The 13750-nt window shown below is 39.7% G+C and overlaps 1 protein-coding gene across 2 annotated transcripts in view; it reads right to left on the bottom strand.

The window, feature by feature from the left end:
- GLRA2 (glycine receptor alpha 2) overlaps positions 1-13750 on the bottom strand; it is a 156172-nt gene that overhangs the window by 35818 nt on the left and 106604 nt on the right. The gene's annotated exons all lie outside the window — the stretch shown is intronic.

Raw genomic sequence — 13750 nt, forward strand, 5'->3', positions numbered from 1 at the left:
CATTTCCCATGTCATTTAACTTAATTCTAAATCATAATTTCTGATTCTTGCATAATGGTCTATAGTGTGATTAATCATTCTGTATTATAGGGTGTTTAGGTGATTTTTAGTTTTATTTTTTGCTACTATAAATTTGGGGGCTATGAAAATTCTTCCTTCCAAATATTTGATTGTATGTTTATTTGTTAGATCAATTTTTACACTAGTAATATGGGAATAAATGCTATGAAAATAGACCCTTGACTTAGGAAGTTAATAGCAGGACAGAGAATGCAAAAGCAGAGTCCACAGTGAGATACCCCAATAAGAAACAATGCTCTGTCCCTGATGGTCTCTATAACTTTGCCAAGTTGTTTAACCTATCTCTGGCACCCTTCGTCATTTGTATATGTAGTAATACTACCTGTCTTAGAGAATTTATGTATAAAATCGATATATACAAAGTGCTTAGAATAGTGTCTGGCACAGAATAAGTGCTATATAAGTATTTACAACTTGTCTACATAAAGGTGTGATTTTGTTAATGAAGAAATTTTGGAAGAGACAGAAAAATCAACAAGAAAAAAAGAAATCACTCACAATCCTAATATACTCCAATTATTTTTAAGGCTACCACCTTCTTTACACAATTTGTCTCAGTCAATCTGAACTACTTGTTAGTCTCACATAAGTTGTGACAAAGTGGGCCAACACTTTGTCACTTTTAGCACTGTAAATGATCACTCTCCTTACCTGGGATGCTATTCTCATTCTTTCTGATTAAGAGACTCCTCAGAATCTTTCAGGACTTGGCGCAGATACCAGCTCCCCTGCCAAGCCTCCCTAACCTTGCTTTCTCCCATCTGGGTTAGGGGCCACTTTTCCCCCTCTCTCATCGCTTTCTTTTGAACCTGTCTGCTATTCCTTCAGTCTATAAGATTCCCTGACCCCACCACTAGACCTGTATGCATTTTTTGTTGTTTTTTTTGACAGGCCCTGTGAAGTATTACTCTTTGTATCACCAGCATAGGATATGGCAAATAGTGAGTAAGAATTAACTAACTATGTGTGATAGATTGATAAATAAATGATTGAATGACAGAAGGAAGGAAGGGAGGGTGGGAGGGCGGGGAAATATCTGGCCACCTTTCCATTTTTGTGCTTTAATTTCAACAATTCTATAGTATATAACATTGTCCACAATTCCACGTATTTTATATTTTGAAGAGTGAACTATTAGCTCATTCCAATTCTCTCAGCACACCTAGTATTCCTGGAACGTTTCTTTCCTTAATAAGCAATAATTTGTCTTGTATTTGCTCTTCTGGAGCAATCGTATTCTCTTGTAATAATAGAACATTACCAATCACAGTATCCCCAGTTATATATTATTCAGATGGCCCATAAATGTTTTAAGATCCAATAATGAAAGGAATTTGTCATTGCCTGAGATACCAAGAGCTAAGTCCAATAGAGCTGACCATCATTCCTCCTCTTCCTGGTGTTTACAACATTCAGTAATTTGTAAACCATTTCCCCATCTCTTTCTGGCCATCAGCAGGCCAAGCACGTATTTGGCTTCTTTTATAGCTGCTCATAAATGAATCCTTTCAGTCTCTTAATCACTGTGATTGGTCTCTGAGTTTCCTCCAAATCACGAACATCTTTCTAGCATTGAGGTGCTGGTATTAAATACATTATTCACATGGATTTAGTGGGTGTTGTGAGACATCTATTACTTATGGTGTGATGTCCCTTGGTGCTAGTCTCTCAGGATTGAAATACCTTTTTGTTGCTTTTATCCAGCTCTGATGTCAGATTCTCTCACTTTGGCTGTTAATCCTTAGATATTTTGAGCTTACATCTTTCCCTGTCACACTCCTTTTTATGATTCTTGGGCTTACATGATCCCTTCCTGAACGTCTTTACTACAGTCTTGCACAATGGTTTTCAAAGGTAATTAAGTTCTAAAAATGCTAATATGATTCACCAAGTTCCAGGCATATTTAATTTAGAAAATAAACACTGCAGGCCTACTCTGTGGAAGGCACTGTACTAAGTGCTGGTGGGAGATGGGACAGAAGATATAAGGATAATTAAGATGCACATCGATTCTTCCTAATACTTCCCAGACTACACTCCAGGAAACCCTATTCACACTGTGCTCCAGAAAGTGCCATTCACTGAGGTCAGGGAGCAGCAAAGTTTGGTTTATGGATCAAATCTGGCCCACTATGTATTTTATTGGAACACAGCCATACTCATTCATTTACATATTGTCTGTGGCTGCTTTTGAACTAAAATGGCACAGTTGAGTGGTTGTTACAAACACCATATGGCCCACAAAGCCTAAAATACTTACTATGTGGCCTCTTACACAAAACATTTGCCACCCATTGACCTAGACTGTTGTGTTGTTTGCTTTGTCCTGGGGTTGTACATCCCAGTGGCGCTGCTTGATACTTGAGAGGTCATGGGCTATTGAGGAGGAAAGTCAAGTGAACATATAACCAATAGATACAAAATGGATGGTCCCCTGTGAAAGTATGGGAAAGCTCAAAAGGCTGATGGACTAGGAGGAGGTTGATGTTGACAGGGAAGATCTGAAAAGACTTCATTCCCTGATGGTGTGGTATTTGATGTAGGGCTTGAGGAAAGCCAGGCTTTGGATGGGTGGAAGATGTAGAAGCAAAGCCGTGAGGATGGGAGAGAGTAGGCGGGCTCGGGGATGGGAACAAGCCAGGGATCAGGGTATCCTGGGTACCCGGGAGGTGCATGGTGAGGCAGACAGATAGGCTGGGCCGGCGCGCTGAAGGCCAGGCGGAGGACTGGGAGTTTCAGATTGCTTATAAAGAAGCTAATGATGGTGTTGAGGTCGGGTATTGATGTGTAAGTCCTTTTTGAATATTTGTGAATTTCTTTGTCTCCAAAAGCAAGAGTCTCAGCAAAAGCAGACACTTTTCTCTCCCTACAGAAATTTACCTCCCCTTGTCTTGCCACTTTCCACTCTACTCAGGTCTGGTTCTCTTCCAAGCTTTCTAACAACATCTCTGAATCCTTTGCTGGATCTTCTTCTATTATTGTGTTCCTTGAACTCTTTCCTCTTTAGTTTTCACTCTTATCTTCATGTCCTTAATGAATTCATCCACTACTGTAGTTTCCTTCTTCCTCGTGTGTTTGTGTGTGTGTTTCCCATAGCAGAGAATGGCCAAGTACTCATGAATCCCATTTCCTCTTCCTGAGACATCAGTAAACTCGACTTTCCAGTGGAATGTGGGCAGAAGTAATATACAGCAATTCAAGGCCTCTAAAATCTCCCATGAGGCCCTTAGGAGTTAACCCTTCTGTAGCCACCTTGGATGCCACCCATTTAAGATGGCAGTGCCATAAAATGGAAGAAGTTGGGATCGCTAAAAGACCCAGGGCCATCCACTGCATGGTGGAGTCTAATGTGAATGAGAAATAAAATTTTATTGTATTAAGCCACAGAGATTTCAGGATTTTGTATTTTCAACACTCCCAAATTCATCACTCAGTTGTGACCCTCACTAGTATTCCTGTGTTAATTCTAAAATGCCTGCAATTAGCATTTGCAAAATCAAACTCATTAATGCCCCTCCTTCCCACTTATCTCATTTGAATCTTTCTTCCCACTAGCAACCCTAGTTTCATCATTGGTTCTTTCCTTGCCTTTGTCTCTAATATTCAACCTATTGCAGAACCTCACCATTTCTTTCTGCATAGTACTCTTGGGTTTACTCTTTTGTCTCCATTCCAAAGATGTCACTACGACTCTGGCCATCAACACTTACACCTGGCTATTATAACAGCATCCTAACTGATCCCCCTGTATTCAGTTCCTCCCAGTGGTACTTTATCCTTTTGCTTCTGCAAGATTAAATTTAAAACACCAATTTTATTTTGCAACACACCTGCCTAAGAACTACTCTGACTGCCTATTACAGGCCCTAGTATCCAAGATCTCACACAGCATGTGTCCACCCTAGTTATTCAATCTTATTTCATTCTTTCCTAACACAAACCTTGTACGTTCTTTAAGCAATTCTACTTGTCCTGGAGGAAGCCAAGTCCATTCCTACTGAGAATCCCAGTGGTTCTCAAATAGGTGTGATTTTGTACTCCAGGGAACATTTGGCATTGTCTGGAGATATTTTTGGTTGTCACAGTCAGAAGGAGGTGCTACTGGCATCTAGTAGGCTGAGGTCAGGAATGTTGCTAACATCCGATAATGTACAGGACAGTGCCAACAATGGTGTTTTCCAGCCACAAATGTCAATAGTTCTGAGTTTGTTAAATACTGAGATTGAGAAAGAAATCCTCCCAAATCCAGGTATCACTGTCTACTCCAGTGGTTCTCAATTGAGGGTGATGTTGCCCTGAGAGGGCATTTCCAATATCTGAAGATGTTTTTTGTTGTCCTAATTTAGAGGTGGGGTTTTGCCTCTGGCTTCTAGTGAGTAGAAGCCAGGCATGCTGCTAAATGTCTAACAATGCATAAGACAGCCCCCATGACAAAGAATTCTTCAGGCCCCAAATGTTAATTGTACTAAGGTTGAAAAATCCTTATACTCTTCTCTCAGCATAGAAATTCTTCCTGCCTTTTCTATTTCTTTATTTCCAGCTAATTCTTCAAGGAGTAGCTCAATTTCCATCTCCACAGTGATGCTTTCTCTGTCTATTCTAGACCACAGTGGTCTTACCCATCTTTAGAATTCGTAATGCAGTTACATTTAGGATCATACCATTTAGTGTTTGCTTCATATATGCATGTTTTATCCACCCCACTGAAGTATAGGATACTTGGAAGATAAAGACCCAGTATCTATGCCACTGATGACAAGTCTTTGTGCATATAGTAAGTGCCCCATAGTTTCTATTGATTAACACAGTATTCAGGCCATATATAAATTCAAATTCTTTTCATAGTCACTGCTATATATAAAGGCTTGGATACCAAAAAAGAGAGAGAGAGAAAGAAAACTAATAGGAAAAAAATGACTGAGGTCTTTAAAAGCTGATACCTGCTGATGTCCAAATCACTCTTGATTTATTTTTACTAAAGGGCAAGAAGACTGCTTATTATTCTCATGACTTTACAATTCATGTAGTTTACAAACATATCTGGTGAAAAAGTAGAGCCAGTCAAGGGGGTTAGGCTTTTGTGGCACTAAATAAACAGTGGACGCTTGAACAGATCAGATAAATGCTAGAGGTTAGCTATTTGCTCAGTTTGGGCATTGTGTTGACATTTCCAGTATTGTTCTTTCATCACTGCCTTAGCTTTTTGAAAACTTTGGCGAGTTTTCTAGAGTCAGTTTTTTATTAATTATATACTCATATCAGTATCAAAGTGGAAAGTAAAGCCATGAATTTATTTACTTTAGTCACATAATTTGTTTTGCCTATATTTATTGAAAAACTACATCATTTCCTGTGTCATAAAGCCACTTGTTCATGGGTTGGACCATTTTCTACCTTGTGCTTATCCCCAGCACAGTAGAGTAGATTATTATATAAGGATTGCCTAACTATTCTTACAGCTCAGGTGCCTGTCCATCCCTCATGGACAAGTCACTCCCATGTGGCAATTTACCAACTAAAATATGTTCACATTCCCAGCCCCTAGGCTGATCCCAGAGAGTTATGACATTCTTCCAGCAGCCAATCAGAGGATTGGTTATGAACATGTATAGAAAAGTTCTCTACAGTAGAGAAAATTACTAATGACTACATACAACCAAGTATTATTTTTAATGGAAAAGAGACAAAATGAGATTCATAGAGCAATCTCAAAATACTGAGATATTCTTCTTTAAGTGGAATGATCTGTCACCTGCTTGAATCAATGTTTAATTTTTTGTAAACTATGCATGTAAACCATTGCTAAACCTAAATAGAAGCTTTTCTGCTCTGTACAGTACAATTTCTTTTTATCTGATTTAGAAGAAAAAATGTAATTAACCCTGATTAATGCAGCTGTTGAAATGAAAGATACCTATTGGTCACAGTAGCTTGACTTGTGCTTCCATTACATGAAACAAGCCTTTGGTAGCTCCAGTCAACTTTTTTTATTGAGGGCTATGAAGTACATCACCATCCTCTCCACCCTCACATATAGGAGAGAAAAATAAGTTTATTAAATATATGGTTAAATCATATACAGCTAGTAATCAACAAAGGTGGAAATGAAAATTCTGACTCTGATTTTTGGTTTTGTCTCTTATCTGCATTTAGTCACTGTAAAAATATCATGAGAAAAAATGTAGACTGTTGAGTTAATCCTAGTGCCAAAGATTCATAGTGTTCTACAATTTTATCTTTATAGTTTCACTACCAAGTTGCCATTTTTATTGCCTAATTAAAGAGCTTGCATCTGTGTAATGCCAGGGAAATCAGATTTTGTGGGCAGAGAGGGATAGTGGCAGTGCTAACTACCTGGCCTATCCCAGTGTCACTACCACCACTTCATTTTCTCTCTATGTCTTATGCTCTAGTTGGGTTCTGGGTAGAGTACTGAGTAAACAAAACTCTTACAAAGGTGCTGTTTGCAGAAACAGCCATTGGGTGGCAGTGCCTCCAAGCCCAGTATTTGTAGGAGCCAACTAGTTATAAATGGTACTGGTTAACAAAACTTTCATCGGGACAGGAAATTAACCTTCAGGGACCACTTTGTTGGGTGTTGGGTGGCACACAGGCCTAATTAACTGATATTGTTTCCAAAGAGGAATAAGTTTCTCTCCATTATGTTGGTCAGAAAATTTCAAAGTTGCTTACCAAAGCACACTATTCACATGAGTTTTGTGAGTATAGAGGTAAGAGAAGGGTAGAACTGCCAGCCCCAGAATACCCAAGGAATACTAGGTGATATCCACTGTTAGAGGTGCCAAAGGGATAACCTACAGAAAGGTACCCCCAAGTGTCAGCCTTCTGCAAATGTAGGCATCTGGGGGAGGGAGCCAAGGTGAGGAGGGAATGGCAGCAGGAGGAAGGTGAGGAAGCAGGACTAGGGCCATCTTCCTGTGTTTGTGTCTGCCACATTCTCAGCTGATGGACAGGAATACTGATACTTCCATAATCTACTTCCTGTGGCCGCACCTCCAGTGACAAAACAAGTGCAGTGTATTATTTCTCAAGCAAGAGCAGGAATGAGGGTGGAGTGGGAGTCAGGAGCAAATTGTCCACTAGTGGAAAAGCAATGCCAGTAAAGAAAAGAGTCTTGGAAAGACAACCACGGGCTTTGGGGAATAATGTGATGACACTCCACTTAATAGAGATTTGTGTAGTCAGTGCATGCATGTTGGGGGTGGGGTGAGAAATGGGGGAGAATATGAAGATGGGAAAGAAAGGAAATGAACAGCTTTGGAACCAGGCCAGCTTGGATTTGAATCCCAGCTGTATGGTCCTAGTGAACTTGGGAAAATTACTTAACCTTTTGGAATCTCAGGCTCCTCATATTAAAGTAGGGCCCAAAGATTCCAATGTCATGGTGTCGTTGAAGGATCGAATAAGACACTTTATGTAAATCTTATCACTCATTTTGCAGATTGTAGACACTCAGTCACATTGGTTTCCCAGGGATGATCTCTTAAAGACATTGCATAATTCAAAACTTGCATAATTCAAAGCAATGTTCCCTAGAGGGAAAGAATGTAAAGTAGAAGTTGCTGTATTTCATGCTCTGCGCATACATTAAGACTTTATTAGTATCTTTAAATTGCCCTGTTTCAAATTCACATAAGCTAAGTTCACATGAAATGGGACCTAGTCGTAGTGATCCCTCCTGTATGTCAGGGGGCTGAGACATGCTGTTACAAAAACAAAACAAACGACCACCGCCATCGTAAACAGAAACCTTGTGGACAACACAGCTCTGTGAGTAATCTCCACTATTAATATAAGAAAACCGATTTTACTCATTTAGTTTGCTGAGATCACACAGAGCAAAAGTGGTTGAGAGGCTATTCATGTCTCCTTGGCTTGACGCCACACTCTTGTTTTTCGGGCTTACTGGCCCCTGCAGGAACCTCCCTCTCTGGGGAGTGAGTCAAGAGAATTACTCACAGACTGGTTTCACCGGTTGACAACATATAATGTGAAAGAGAGGTGAGAGAGTGCATGCAGTGAGGTGGGTGAGTGAGTAAAGAAACAGCAGCATATCACACCTGCAGCCAGAGAGATACTATGAAAATAAATGTTTAAAGATGAAAGATTACCACACTGTTCTTCAGTTGCTTTCCCAGTCAGCAATGAGTGCTGTTTCTGCTTCTTTATTTACACTCCCACCCCAGGTTCAATTTTCATACTTGTGAACAAGGAAGGAAGGGCGGGAAGTTTAATACAAACAGTCCAGTCTTGTTCTTTGGACTAAGGCCAAGTGAAAGGCCTTGGAATGGTGGATAGAACTTAGAGCAACGACAAAGGTTTTCTCGTTTTCCACCTTGGGTTCCTCAGAGAGGGAACTTGATGGGAGGAGGAGCATGGAAAAGCTGAGGAGACCCCACCTCCTGGACTGGGCTTACTGTCTTACGATTTTCAAGTGGGCTGTGCTCTTAGAGTAGGATGAGGGGGCCAAACCTCTCACCCCAACCATTCCTGAAACCCAGAGCCTTAGCAGAGGGAGCGGGAAGGCCAGTGCTGAGTGAGGGCCAGTGCCCAAGTGCAGGCTTTTTGTTGTCAGACAGCAATCACAATGGTGTATCCTGATGCCAGCCTGGATCTGAGATTATCAGTGGGTAAGATAGGTGGGGAATGGGAGATTCTGGGCTAGAGCCTTTTCTTCAAGAATACCTAGAATCTTGTGATGACTGCAGGGTGCAAAGAGTTTCTCCAGGTGGTGAGTTTCCCCACTTTGCTCCTGAAGCCTCTAGGCACTAGGATGCTACGTCTTGGGGGTGAGGTCACGTGTTTGTTCAGTGTAGGTCCAAAGTGTATTTCATAACAGAATGCAGCACGAAATTAATTTCACTGAGCTGCAGACTCAGTGGTAGCCAAGGAGTTGTACTGCCCAGTCCCAGGCCTGTGGCCTGGTTTAGCATCATCTCTGTACTTTAATGTGAGCTCACAGTGGAGGCAGCAGGTTGGTGAGGATGTCTCCATGGGAGCCACCTTGAAAAAACCTTCCATTCTTGGCATGAGACCCTGGGTACTCATGCCTGGTGTGTGCTAAAGCTCTTGAAGCTAATCAGCTAACCTACTAGTTCATACCCTCCAAAGGGAAACTGAAATAGAAAAATTCCAGGCCCCCATCATGTTCCAGGTTACATGTGGGGAGGAGAAAACAAGAAAAGGAGCCACAGGTCAATCAGAGGTTGGGAATTAATGTGGTACAAAAGCCTCTGACTGGGCTGGTGATCTCACTTTTTGTTACTGTAAATTACCAAAGAACTGGTCTCCACTGTGTCCATTTCCTGTAGCTGAGCAGCATTTTGATGAGAGTCGGCTCCATGCCTTTCTCCTCACCTCAAAAATCAGAAGCACAAATCACCCACTAATAATGACTTATTTGCTATAGATATTAGCTTGCAGGAGTCTGTTATAATTAAAAAGAAACCCTACAACCTCTTGAATAAAATTACACAAAACATGTGCAAGCTCTTTGAAGAAATATAAAAGGCCATGCATTATGGAGGCATTATGATATTTCAATATGGAAGTATACAGATTGCTAGAAAGATAAATTGTAAACGTGAAAAGATTTTGGTTGGGGTCATTGAGCACATCAGTTCATAATGTATCAGTTGCATATATCTGCTTCAGAGTGCTCAATCTCAGGCTCTTGGTGGAAATCAATCCTGTACAATTATATAAACTAAGAGGAGACAACAGGGTTCTGATGGAGAGAGCTGTGAAAAGATGACAGGGATGTGGGTCTTGGCTTTGCCATGGGCTGACTTGGCAGACTTGGCCACATCATTTCACCTTGCTGGGCCTCAGGTTCAGATACTCGCCACATCATGCACCATTTAGAACCCAGATGGCAAACAAACCAGACATCCTCCTGAAAATTCCTTTCTTATTGACAAAAGCACTTCGGCTGGTTTGCCCAAATCATCAATAAGAACGGAGTGTTGACATGGTTCAAAACTAATCTGGAGAAGTAAGTATGAAATCAATTTGGGATCTATATTACCCCTGTAATTTAACACTCACCACCTCCTTTTTTGCTATGCACAGCTAGTTTTAAATTTATGAAGTTAGAATTATGTAACTATAATAAAAGCTATTTTTTTCTATCTAATATGATGCAAGAATTATTATTTAGCATATACCAACCGTCCCGGGGACAGGGAGATAATGAGAGCAGTTTATTTGTGGAAATATCATATAAATAATCTGTTCCATGCTAAGTATGAAGTTTGTTAGGGAGACTGACTTAGTTATATTTTGAGCCTATAAAGATATAGACATTATGAAAGTACAAGTGACTCCTGTTGACAGGACATCGATTAAAACTGTTAACAGCATTATACTAAAAGATCAATGCAGACTTGGTGTTAATAGTGTGTGGTAGGCAGCCTTCTAAAGCGGCCCCCAATGGTTCTTGCCTCCTGGTATTCATGTCCCTGGCTAACCCCTTCCCTTGACTGTGGCCTAGACCAGTAACCTGCTTGTAACAAATACAATATGGCAAAAGTGATGGGATGTTACTTTCACAATTAGGTTATAAAAGACCAACTTTCCTTATTCCTTATACTCTCTTTCTTGCTGGTGTTCTCTCTCTGGCTTTTCCCTGGCTGCCTTGGTGGAGAGGGCTATCTGGAAATAAACAGTCACTGAGGAACTGAGGGTCACATTCAGCAAACACTCACTGAGGAACTGAGACCTCAGTCCAACAGCTCAGGAGTAACTGAATCCTCCAACAAGCACATGAGTGAGTTCAGAAGTGGATCCTTCTCTAGCTGGGCCTTCATGCGAGACTGCAGTCCCTGCTGACACTTTGATTTTAGCCTCCAGAGAGCCCCTGGAACAGAGGTCCCAGTTAAGTTGTGCCTAGGTTCTTGACCCACAGAAACTGTGAGCTTAAAATGTTGTTTAAATCACTAAGTTGTGTGTGTGTGTGGGGGGTGATTTGTTATGCAGCAATAAATAACTAATATATGATATCTTTAGGAAAGGGACGGAGAGAGCTGAGAGATAAGTTGTTTATTTTGGGTCTCACAAATCCAGAATTTGGTAAGACTTGATGGTTTACTTTTGGACTTTTTTAAATAAGGATTTTTTTAAAAAATTCACCTGAAGATATGTTTTTATTGATTTTGGAGAGAGGAAGAGAGAAGAGAGAGTGAAACATCAATCTGTTGCCTCTCATACACACCCCGACTGGGATTCCTGGGTATGTGCCTAGGCTGGGAAATAACTGTGACCCGTCGGTATATGGGATGACACTCCAACCAACTGAGCCACACTGGCTAGGGCTACTTTTGGACTTTTTAAAGGGGAAAGTTTAGGTAAGAAAAATAATAGGTAAAATATCTGTGAGGATAATTAATCAGTATAAGCGAATAAGAACCATAATATATTCATTTTTAATCTACTCATTCAAGTAGGTGCCCTGCTCAAATATGTATAAAGTAGCTATTAAAAATAAATTTACTTATGCCGGAGTCCTGGGTCGACGAACTACTGCCCATGGGTTAAATCTGGCTTGCTCCATACCCGTTCATTTACATGTTGTCTGTGGCTCTCTGTTGGAATCACTTAAATTTTCATCTGAATTTCTTGCTGTCATTGTGTATACAGATACATGGTCCCAAAGTGAATTGTATGTTTTTAGCAGTTAGTCAACAAATCATCGTAAACTGTTCCTCATGTATGAGATGCTGAGAGATAATACTTGGTTCCTGCCCTTGAGAAACCTATTTTATAAAAGTAAAGAAAAAATAGGTGATGGCGAAGCACTCTGTCAGTGCTAGATTGGTGTGGCGGTAGAACCCATCGGCGCCAGTATTCAACGTTGCAGATCCAAACCAGGCCTTGCCTCTTCCGAGCTCTGCACCTTGGGCGACATACGCCATGACTCTGTGTCTCAGCTGAAAAAGTGACACAGTAACGAAGCCCATCTCATAGATTTATGGTAAGGATTGAGATAAGCATGAAATAATAAGTGAGTAGTGATAAGAACTGAGTCTGAGTCTGGTAACTTGTCAGTGCTCAAACACATTAAGTCTCATCATCACAGTAGAGTTGACCTCTTGTATTCCCATCCTGCCATTAGAGTTGAAGCCTTGACCACTGAAAATTAGTTAGATTAATTAATGGTTTCATCCAATTTAGGATCTTCATTAAAGTTTAATGTGGGAGTCAGTCTCTTGTGACTTTCCTAGATGGAAGCACTTGAGAAATTTCAAGCAACTGCTGTACTTGAAATCAAAGCTATCAGTGAGGGGCTAGTTTTCCTGCTACTATTCTTGTTTTAAAATTATCCTTTGTCATAAAATGGCTCAGTTTTATCTTTAAATCTAAAAATGTTAATTTCAGAAAACTGGGAAAAATTATTCCTGTGGAATTTTAGATAAACAGGATGCAAACTATATTCTCTCAAATGCTACTTAGAGATTTATTTATGCTTTTATAATTCATAATTGAATTTGACCTTTTCCATAAACTTTTGTTGCACTTTATCCAATATGACTCATGGTGGTAGTATTGATGGCATTCTGTTTATGAGTAACATTATGAAAATACTAAATTTGCATAATTTTGCCCAATTTTATCTAACATTCTGAAGCATATTATAACCATCAGCAATTAGTATTATGTATGTTGTGTAGGGCACATTGACCTTTCAAAAATATTTCAATATATAATTCATTCTATCTCCATATATTATACTTGTGCAGGTACTGAGGTGAGAGAGCTTGAGAGATTTCCCTAAAGCAAAGAACCAGTTAAGATTAAAGCCATACCTGGTCCAACTTTATTTCTACTATGACATCATATATTCATTCTAGTTTTAACACTTGGAATATTTTAATTGTACTATAACTCCTTCAACATTAAATTTACTAGCATTTTAGATCTTACAGTTAATTGGAATATTTGATTAACCAGGATGGTTCCTATAATACCTCTTTCCAGGCAACTTATGCCTATGGAAAGGGTTTGGATCAGATGATCTCTTATACCCTTCCCCATACTTTCATTTGTCTTTGATCATTGGTAACAGATTTTAAAATTAATAAATTTATTGGGGTAACATTGGTTAATAACATTACAGTAATTTCAGGTGTACAGCTTTGTGATACGGCACCTGTGTACCCTATTGTGTGCTTTCATCTGAAGTCTAGTCTCCTGTAAGCATGTGTTTGACCCCCTTTACCTCCTTCGTCGTCCTCCTCACCCCCTTCCCCTTTGGTAACTACCATTGTGTTGCCTGTATCTATGAGTTCGTTTGTTTTTTCCACCAGAGCTTATAACTTTATTTATTCACATAAATAAATAGAGCTCTCTGTTGTTATTTTTAAAGTCCAGGTATATCATGTTTCTATATATTAGCAGCTTGAAGGTGTATAATTGTATCTTCAACATAGTTCTTATTTGCAAAACATCTTTGAAAATATTACTACATTACTTTTAAGGGCATACACAGGAAATAGGCATTCAAGTTCTATAAATAAACAGTGTTTTAGAAAAAAATAAATAGGAAATAATCTAAATTATACCATACAATTCTGTTCTTGCTCCAACTTGTGTGTGTATGTGTGTGTGTGTGTGTGTGTGTGTGTGAGAGAGAGAGAGAGAGAGAGAGAGA

This window comes from Miniopterus natalensis, chromosome X (assembly GCF_054644295.1).
Source record: "Miniopterus natalensis isolate mMinNat1 chromosome X, mMinNat1.hap1, whole genome shotgun sequence".
NCBI lineage: Eukaryota > Metazoa > Chordata > Mammalia > Chiroptera > Miniopteridae > Miniopterus > Miniopterus natalensis.